Raw genomic sequence first — 6892 nt, 5'->3', positions numbered from 1 at the left:
TCAATGGTAATTTTCATAAACAAAAATTTGGTTGTAGCATGGGCAGTCCCCTATCCCCCCTTATGGCAAACCTATACATGGAATATTTCGTAACAGATATTTTGTCCTCTACCAAACCCCGCAATATGGTCTGGCTTAGATTACATATATGATATTTTTACGTAATGGGATGATAGCTGGGGAGATTTCAGTGAATTTTTCAATCTACTAAATTCGCTAGTTCCAACTATAAAATTTAAAACAGAATAGGAATAGGACGGGAAATTGCCGTTCCTAGACGTACTAATCATAAGAGAGCAGAATAGATATGCATTCACAGTATAGAGGAAACCAACTTTCGCTGTTTCATATATTCATTTCCTAAGTTACCACGATGTATCCGTAAAGATCATGGTCGGGTGCAACCTATTCCACAGGGGGGTTAGCATATGTTCAAATGGGTACGTAGAACAAGAATTCAACACGATCCACCACCACCCAATGCAACTGCTTTACCCACCACACATTATCGAGAAGGCTATGAATAAAGCGAATACAATATACTATAGAGGTCCCACTCACAATGGACATATGGACTTCAGCAATAAAATAAAAATTCCATACGATGAAAACATCCAAAAAGCCACGGAACACCTCAGATCTAATAATCGCTTTATTTTCCATTATCCGAAATCCATCGGGAGTTCGCTCATTAACGTATACCCAAATAAAATAGGAGAAGAAGCCGGAGTTTACAAGATATCGTGTAGCATTTGTGATGAGATTTACGTTGGGGAAACTGGTAGATCCATCTCTCAAAGATTAGCAGAACACAAAAGATCAGTGCGATATGCATCAGAGAACTCGGTGATTTTCTTACATATCAGGGACAAAGGCCATACTATCAACTCCCCCCAGATGCTGAAGCCTTGCCGAGGATGGGGGGCTTAGGGTTCAGCAGCTGGGCCCTGATGCCTGGTGGGAACTACTCTCGCTGGGCCTTGGTGCCCAGCTGTTGATCCAACTAAATAAGTCAGCCCTTTTCCTTTTACTAAAACTTTTCTTCCTTCTGCTTCCTCTCTCTATAAGGCACGGTTTCTATGTTGATGACTTGGATTGGTTTTTGGACATGATTTGGACTTGTTCATTGGATTCGATGGAGGGTGAGGACGGTTGGCATGCCTCCTCACCCGTAGAACTCGAGTACCTAACGTGGTCGAGCGAGGGGAAAGTTTATATGTCAAACCCTGCTCTTAGTGCTGGGTCTGATCTCGACGGACATCATGACGCCTTAAGCATTGAGGGCGGGGTGTATATCTGGGTGGTACCCCTAGGGCAGCCCTGTATGGGATAACACTGTCCTCTAAATGTGGCTCCATGGTGGGTGGGGGGCTACCTGGACGAATCATAAATCCTTCGTCTTATGGCGACATCAATTAGACCTTCGGTTGACGACTTAGGCAAGGATAATGACAAGGAAAAACCTGGTAATTCCTCCATCGTAACTTTGGAGCCTTTTTCAAATGAGCTCCTTGTTACAAACATTCTGCATGTGAAACCAGTCCCTTTGGACTGGAATTATGACACAATATTTAATGAATTTTGTAAATTTGGGAACATCAAAGAATTAAGGAATAAACTTGGCAAAAATTTTGGTTATTTTGAATTCTGGATAATTTTCAACAATGAATCAGAAGCTCACAGAGCGTTTAGAGAATTTAGGTCGGATTCTATGAGTGTTGGACTTGTGGAGACAGAAGAGGTCCCTAGGTATCTTGACATTTATAAACCACCAAATGAAATAAAAGATGCTAGTAGAATAAGTAAAATATCCAGATCACCAGACCCAGCTAAGTGGTTAATTATCACCACACATGGTGAGAGAGGCAACCTCTTCAAGGTGAAAAGGTTGGTAAGCCAGAAGATCGGCAACGTTGGGAGCCCAGAAGTAACTCGCTTTGGGCGTAATAGTTTTTTAGTCCATACTAAGACAGATGTTCAATCGATAATGCTTCTAAATTTGAAGCTTGATTCTGAGGGTATGGTAAAAGAGGTAAAACCTCATTATAATTTTAGTTACGTGAAGGGTGTTATCTTCAATGAAGATCTACATGAAATGGATGAGGAGGAAATTTTGGAAATGTGTCCAGACTTGGTTTGGAAGGTTTTTAAAGTGCCCCGCTCATCAATGCTTATTTTAACTTTTATAAATTCTTTCCTGCCATCTGAAATTATTCTTGACAGTGAAATCATGAAAGTTCGTCCTTATAGACCGAGAGTGCTCCAGTGCTTTAAATGTTTTGGTTTTGGACACTCCTCCAATGTTTGTACCAGAAATAAACTGTGAATCGTGTGGCCAGCCTGAGCACGACGAATGTTCTGGACCGGTAATTTGCATAAACTGCAAGGGTGAACATCGAGCCCGTGATAAGAAATGTAGTGAATTCAAAAAAGAACAAGAGGCATTATTAAAATCTATTGCTGAACATATCAGTGTCGGTCAGGCCAAAAAGCTGTTGGGCAGGAAATCCTATTCGGATGCCTTGAAGGCACAACAGTTGAATACTGCTGCTTCTAGTGCCCCTTCTGGTGGGGCTCCCCGGTGCCCCGCTGGTGGGGTTTTCCACACCCCCTCTACACCCCCTCTGTGGGGCACCCTGTGCCCCCCCTGTTGGGGCTTCCTGTGCCCCCCTGGTGGGGCCTCCCATGCCTCCCTGGTGGGGCCTCCCATGCCTCCCCTGGTGGGGCCTCCCATGCCTCCCCTGGTGGGGCCTCGCGTGGCTCCTCTGGTGGGGCTTCCCATGCCCCCCCTGGTGGGGTTTCCCATGTTGCAGAGAGACTGGTTAAGCCAGGGGACCCTGTTGATTCTTGGGTTCAAGCCAGATCTCAGTATGATGACGACTTCTCTGTGTCAGGGACATTGCCAGACATTGAGCCCTCACCTGATCCTGACATTACAGTGCACCGTGGAGATGACGGTCGGGAGATGGAGGCCCTCCTTATTCGTCAGAAGAGGTCCCTTTCTCCCTCTTCGCCTCATTCACGGTCATTCAGATATCAAAGAAAAAACAAAAGCAAAACTGAAAGGGCAAGTGAAGGCCCTTCGTCAAAAAGATCTGTAACACCTAGATCTAGATCAAGTAGTACTGGTAAAGCTGATAAGATATCTCTCACCAGGACACAGATTCCTAAATTAGTAGAGAATTTTAAGATCCCTTCCTCTAAATAATGGCTCTCATGCAGTGGAACATCCGTGGCTTTATACCAAATAGAGAGCAAGTTCGGGTTCTGTTTAGGGAACATGATTTATCTGCGATGTGTCTACAAGAGACAAAGCTGGGAGAGCACACACCCAATGTGGGTTTTAATTATTCATTTTACAGGTCTTCACCCCTGATAGGTGTACGTGCTCAGGGAGGCACAGGCATCATAGTCCGCAAGTCTGTTAATCACAGGGTTGTTCAATTGAACACTGTGTTGCAGGCTTGTGCAGTCCAAATTTTTAATTATAAATGGATCACAATTTGCTCTCTCTACCTTGATCCATCATTAGAAAGTAGATTGCAGGATGCTCAGGGTAATCCCCGCCATCTAGAATTAAACGACCTACAGACACTGATAGACCAGCTTCCTAAACCCTTCATTCTGATGGGGGATTTTAATGCCAAGCACACCCTCTGGGGAGAGCCATACTGCGACCGGTGGGGTTTAATAATAGAACAGCTGCTTGACTTGAATGACATCACTTTAATGAATGATGGTTCCCCTACAAGACATGATGTTTTTCATAATACTGATTCAGCCATTGACCTCACTATCTGCTCTTCGTCTTTGAGGTTAGATTACCAGTGGGTAGTAGAACAGAATGATCATGGCAGTGATCATTGGCCCATTCACTTAAAGTATATGAAAAATATTCCATCTCCATGTTTACCAAAATGGAAGGTAGGGGAGGCTGACTGGGGATTATTCAAAAAATCTACTGAAATTGATCAAGAGATAAACGATTTTCAGAGCCCAACATCTGCTTATGAGTATTTAATCGGTATATTGTTGTGTGGTGCCATGCTGTCTATTCCTCGAACTTCTGGTAAACCTCGGCGTCCTCTAGTACCTTGGTGGAGTGATGCATGCGCATTGAGCCGAAAGATAACAAGATCTTGCTACAAGAGATATCGTAGATATCCTTGCTTGGTAAATAAAATTATCTATAAAAGAGCTCTTGCTAAGCAAAAGAAAACATTTAAGCAAGCAAAGAGGGAATCGTTTACCAGATATATAAATGAATTAAAATATGACTCGCCGATGTCATTAGTCTGGAACAGAATCCGAAAGCTGCAAGGGAAATTTTCTCCACCTCCCTTGCCTATATTGAAAATTGATGGCTTCCTCATATCTGATTCTGGAGAAGTTGCAGAAACCTTTGGTAGGCATTTCTCCGGTATATCTAGTGCCCTACATTACTCTCCTGCATTCAGGATATTAGGGACAGTACCACGGTTGTTCCTGCTGTTAGTTTAAATTCAGAATCTTATAATCTTCCTTTCACTATAAAAGAATTAGATCATGCAATCTCGTTATCTTCACCAACATCTCCTGGGGAAGATGATATACTGTACTCAATGATTTTTAATTTGCCTAGAAGTACAAAACAATTTCTTTTAGACATTTTAAACAGTTTTTGGCTTTCAGGAACTTCACCAGAGTCTTGGAAGATATCGATTATTGTACCTGTTTTAAAACCTTTTAAAGATTCCTTCCTTCCTAAGAACTATAGGCCAATTGCTCTAACCAGTTGTGTTAGCAAGATTTATGAGAGGATGGTCAATGCTCGACTTGTGTGGTATTTGGATTCAAAGAATCTTTTATCTAATCGGCAGTTTGGCTTTAGAAAAAATAGAAGTACTTCTGACCCTTTGATGTTCCTTACTCGGGAGATACAGAATGCTTTTGCTGTGCAAAACCAGACTGTTGCAGTGTTTTTTGACTTAGAAAAAGCCTACGACACTACCTGGCGAGGGGGTATCCTTATGCAACTTGTTGAGTGGGGTATTGTGGGTAATTTGTTTTATTGTCTTAAAGATTTTTTATCAGAACGTTACCTGAAAGTAAGAGTGGGCTCTTACATTTCTTCTGCTTACCCTCAAGAAGAAGGGTTACCTCAGGGAAGTGTCCTTAGTCCAACACTCTTTAATGTAGCTGTCAACGGTCTACTAGAAAAAGTTCCTGTCGGGGTGCATGGTCTGGCCTTTGCTGATGATTATGCAATAATCTGTAGTAAGTCCACAGCTGTTGAAGCTTGTCAAATGATCCAGACTGCTATTAATGCTTCAACATCATGGGCCAGTGCTAAAGGTTTCAAATTTTCACCAGAAAAAACCAAAGCTATACGATTTTGTCGATTAAGAAGAATGGAAGAGATTCCTACGCTGTTTTTAAATGATTCGATTTTACCTTATGAAGATAACATTAAGTATCTAGGTGTTACATTTGATAAAAAATGAACTTTTACTCAACATGTTAATGAAGTTGTATGTAACGTGAAGCTTCGAATTAATATTCTTAAAGTTGTGTCTAATTTTAACTGGGGGGCAGATCGAATCACCCTTTTGAGGATGTACCAGGTTTTATGCCTAAGCAAAATTGATTATGGTTGCCAAGTTTATGGTTGTGCGTGCAAGACAACACTGCAGAAATTAGATGTTGTCCATAATATGGCTTTACGTATTTGTACGGGAGCCTATAGAACTTCACCAGTTGAAAGCCTATATGTTGAGTCAGGTTTTCCACCACTATTTATCCGTAGGGAGGAATTAGGCTAGAGAACCAACTGATAGAGCCCCAAATAGACCTAGACTGCCAAAGCCACTTGAAGTTCGACTAGCAAGCTCTGCCAGGGAGGTGGGATTACTACCTCCTGCAGTAGCTGAAATTTCGCCCTCAAAGTTTCCTCCATGGAATAGACCATGCCTAGAGATCTGCCCAATTAGGGACAGCAGGAGCATCAGTTCTGGTGATCAGTTGAGGGCAAGTTTCTTGGACCATGCCTCCGAACATGGTGACTCTCATCATATATATACTGATGGTTCGAAGGGTTCTGATGGTGTTGGTTGCTCTGTAGTGACTAGTGATAATATTAAAAAGAAGCTTCCATCTAATTTTTCTGTTTTTACAGCTGAACTGCTGGCAGTTTTGACTGCTCTTAAATATATTTTTTATAGTTCTTGTACTAACAAGGTTTTTACCATTTTTACCGACTCTGAGTGTTTTATCTTCTCTAAAAAGCCTAGTCTCTTGCCACCCTCTAGTGCAAGAAGTACAAGATTGGTTTTATCTTTTAATTAATAGAAGAGGATTTTCTGTTAGGTTTTGTTGGGCTCCGTCCCATGTTGGAATTGTTGGGAATGAGCGAGCCGACGCTGCTGCTAAGGCTGCAACTAGGCTTAGGCACATTTCCAACATGGGCGTCCCTGTTTGCGATTTTAAAAGTACCATTCGATTTTATTGTAGAGACCAGTGGCAGGCCCACTGGTCTACTTTAGATAATAATCTGAAATTAAAGTCGATTAGACCTTCTGTTCATCCTTGGCCTCATAGCCGGATGGATAGAAGGTCTGAGATAGTTTTAGCTAGATTGCGTATTGGCCACACTAAATATACTCACGGGTATCTAATGACGAGTGGAGCGGATAGGCAGGTTCCTCGCTGTTCCACCTGTCATGTGGATTTGACTGTGGTGCATATTTTGGTGGAGTGCCCTCATTTTGAAACCAAACGTAGAGCTTGTTTGCTGGCAAATAAGTCTCTTGCCGATATTTTAGGTGAAGGTGCTCGGGCAGAGCAAATTATGACATTTTTAAAAAATATTGGTCTTTTTTACGAATTGTAGTTTTCTTTTAATTGTTTTAGGTTT

This window comes from Macrobrachium nipponense, chromosome 8 (assembly GCF_015104395.2).
Source record: "Macrobrachium nipponense isolate FS-2020 chromosome 8, ASM1510439v2, whole genome shotgun sequence".
NCBI lineage: Eukaryota > Metazoa > Arthropoda > Malacostraca > Decapoda > Palaemonidae > Macrobrachium > Macrobrachium nipponense.
This window is presented reverse-complemented; position numbering follows the sequence as displayed.